Source organism: Octodon degus, unplaced genomic scaffold (genome assembly GCF_000260255.1).
Source record: "Octodon degus isolate 3935 unplaced genomic scaffold, OctDeg1.0 scaffold00018, whole genome shotgun sequence".
Classification (NCBI taxonomy): Eukaryota; Metazoa; Chordata; class Mammalia; order Rodentia; family Octodontidae; genus Octodon; species Octodon degus.
In genome coordinates, this window is record NW_004524594.1 from 16753496 (window position 1) to 16757346 (window position 3851).

The window sequence follows — 3851 nt, forward strand, 5'->3', positions numbered from 1 at the left end:
ATCTTCCCACTGTGGTCCTAAATGACGCATGACGAACCAGCCCAGTGTCCCATTGGGTGGCCTCATTTAAGTAGCAGGATAAATGTCAGGCCTGGTGAAACCCATGACATCTCGCTTGGCCGTATGTCTTCAGGTGTCAGGCCAGTTCCTGGACCAAAGACAGTGATATATGGTGCTCTGGTTTGGGTGTCCCCGCCCCCCACGTCTTCGTATGCTGGAGTTTAATCCTCATTGTGAGGGATTAAAAGGGCAAAAACTTAATCTGATGAGTTTAGAGGTGGGGCTTTGGGAGGTGATTAGGATTAGGGAAGGTGTGGTCACCCTGACAGCACACAAACTAAAATTGGAAGCATTAGAGAGGTCACCAGGGTAAAGCCCCATGGTTGAACTCTGGTGGATTTATGAGAACAAGGAGTAAAACCACACAGATGCACACTCACATCCCCTGTCTCTTCACACGCAATGCCCTGCACAGCCTCAGAACTCTGGCAGCAAGGAGGCCATCACCAGATGTGACCCTTGGTCCTCGCATCTGCTCAATAAACCTCTTTCCTTCAGAAATGTCTTGCTCCATGCATTTCATTATAGTAATGATTCATGGGCTAATGTAGGACATTAGTATCGAGAGTGGGGCCTTCACTATACTGGACCTAGAAATGTGGAAGTAGCCTTGGAACTGGGTGGCTGGCAGAGGAGAAAAGGGTCTGGAGGGGCCAACCAGGATATCCTGGGGGGCTGTATGTAGTCATTATGGGCATTCGGAAGAGACTTCAGAGGAAATATAGGACATAAGGGAAAAGCTAGTTTGGCTTAGAGACTGGCTGCCAGGGGATGTATGCTGAGAGACACGTGGACAGTTAAGGTGTCAAAAGGAAATGAGGACACTGTTGGAAATTGGATTTAAGGCTGCTCTTAATGTGGCAAAGACCTGGGGTATGTTGTGCCAGTGCCTGAGGACTCAGTGGAAGGCTGAGTTTAAGAATGATAGACTAGGGCTGGGGATATAACTCAGCAGCACAGTGCCTGCCTGGCAACAGCAAGGTCCTGAGTTCGATTCCTGATATCAAAACACAGAACAAAACCAAAATCTTCTAGGGCCAAGGATGTAGCTCAGAGGTACAGCGCCTGCCCAGCAAGCACAATGTCCTGAGCTCAATTCCTGGTATAAATAAATAAATAAATAAATAATGGGCCAAGTGAGGTGGTGCATGCCTGTAATCCCATCACTGTGAGTTCAAGGCCAGCCTGAACTACTTGGTAAGACCCTGTCTCAAAAGGAAAGGAAAAAAGGAAAGGAAAAAAAAAATGTTGGGCTTAACCAGCTATAGTGGTGCACACCTATAATCTCAGCCTTCAGGAGGCTGAGGCAGGAGGATTATAAATTCAAGGCCAGATGGAGGCAGCCTGGGCCTTGGTTTGGCTGCCATGGGAACTGCATTTCAGAATGTTTATGATTTGCTAAAAACCAACCTTTACCAGGATGATGCTGTGACAGGAGAAGCAGCTGACCTGGCCCTAGGTTTGGTTGTGTTGGGCTTTAAAAATGCCCAGGCTATCGAGGACATGGTTGGCTATGCCCAGGAAACCCAGCATGAGAAGATCCTGCGTGGTCTCGCCGTCAGCATTGCCTTAGTGATGTATGGGAGGATGGAAGAGGCTGATGCACTCATTGAGTCTCTCTGTCGGGATAAGGACCCAGTTCTTCATAGGTCTGGAATGTATACAGTGGTCATGGCTTATTGTGGCTCTGGTAACAACAAAGCTATTCAACGCCTGTGACATGTTGCTGTCAGCGATGTTAATGATGATGTTAGGAGGGCAGCAGTCGAATCACTTGGCTTCATTCTATTCAGGATCCCTGAGCAGTGTCCCAGTGTGATCTCTCTGCTATTGGAGAGTTACAACCCCCATGTGCGCTATGGAGCCGCGATGGCCCTGGGCATCTGCTGTGCTGGTACAGGAAGCAAGGAAGCGATTAATTTGCTAGAACCAATGACAAATGACCCTGTGAACTACGTGAGGCAAGGGGCTCCCATAGCCTCCACGCTCATCATGATCCAGCAGACTGAGATCACGTCCAAAGGTGAATCAGTTCCAACAGCTGTATTCCAAAATTATCAATGATAAGCATGATGATGTCATGGCCAAGTTTAGCGCTATTCTGGCCCAGGGCATACTAGATGCAGGTGGCCATAATGTTACAATCTCCTTACAGTCCAGAACCGGGCACACACATATGCCTTCTGTGGTTGGCGTCCTTGCCTTTACCCAGTTCTGGTTCTGGTTTCCTCTCTCACGCTTTCTGTCATTGGCTTATACCCCTACCTGTGTCATCGGCCTGAACAAGGATTTAAAGATGCCGAAGTTTCAGTATAAATCAAACTGTAAATCATCCACATTTGTGTATCCTGCACCTCTGGAAGTACTAAAAGAAAAAGAAAAGGAAAAGGTTTCTACTGCTGTGTTGTCTATTACTGCCAAAGCCAAAAAGAAAGAAAAACAAAAAGAAAAAAAGGAGGAAGAGAAAATGGAAGTGGACGAAGCAGAGAAAAGAGAAGAAAAAGGAACCTGAGCCGAATTTCTAGCTGTTAGATAACCCAGCCCGAGTTATGCCTGCCCAGCTGAAGGTCCTCACCATGCCAGAGACCTGTAGATACCAACCTTTCAGCCACTGTCCATCGGAGGCATCATCATTCTGAAGGACACCAGCAAAGACATTGAGGAGCTGGTGGAACCTGTGGCGGCACATGGCCCCAAAATCGAGGAGGAAGAGCAAGAGCCAGAGCCCCCAGAGCCCTTTGAGTATATTGATGACTAAGGGACCAGACGGGATCTGGCCACTCAAAGCCCAGCCGGCTGTGGAGAGCACGCAGCGGGAGCCCTCGCAGGACCTGCAGGACCAGCTCCTCCATGCATGTGGCCTCGCTGTGCGCTCACCTCAAGAACTCCTCTCCAAGTCTTTGACTGAAGAGAAAACACATGACCATTTGGTGTGCTCTTTCACAGACCTTGGTTTTCAAATAAATATATTAAAACTTCCAAATAAATAAATTCAAGGCCAACAGGGACTACATTGTGAGACTCCATCTCAAAAACTTAAAAGAATGGTATAAAATTTCTGTTGAAGTGGATTTCGATATAATAGAGCATTCAGGGAGTGGGATGGGTGTTACTGGTCACTTTTCAGTCAGAATTACAGTGAGATTCAGGCATGAAAGGGAGAAGAGCAGAAAGACTTGGGAATTTCCTAGCCTGTGCATAAAGAGCAAGGAAAAGCGGGTGGAAGAGAGCAATACAGAACACACTTACTGGAGAGAATAGTGCACATCAAAGGGAACCAATGGCTTTTCAAGACCAGACTATTGGGAAAAAAAAAAAAAAAAAAAAAAAAAAAAAAACCTCCAGTTGTCTCAGATATCTCTGTGAAAACTCAGATCTGGGGCATTTGGCCAATGGGAAGGTCTCTAAGTTGCCTCTGAGGGCAGGAGGAGCAGTCACCTTCAACTGTGTGATGAAATTGTATCCAAATAACTGTTCCAAATTATGTGCCCACCAACTATGCATGGGTGGTCCACTTGGTGTATGTCCTTATCCACACATCTAAACATTATGCCTGAGGCAGGCGTGGTGGCACACACCTATAATCCAGCACTTGTGAAGCTGAGACAGGAGGATGATTGCGAGTTCAAGACCAGCCTGGGCTGCAAAGTAAGCTCAAGGCCAGCCTGAACTGCATAGTGAGACTCTTTCTCAAAAAGTCAAAAATAACTAACTAAATTAGTTAATTAACATTATGCCCAGTAGATATCAGGTGATATCCTTATTCTCCCATTTCCCCTCTTATGAATCAG

The 3851-nt window shown here is 46.7% G+C and overlaps 1 pseudogene; it reads left to right on the forward strand.

The window, feature by feature from the left end:
* Positions 1-875: 875 nt before the first annotated feature.
* On the forward strand, positions 876-2818 carry LOC101584877 (annotated as a pseudogene).
* Positions 2819-3851: the final 1033 nt, after the last annotated feature.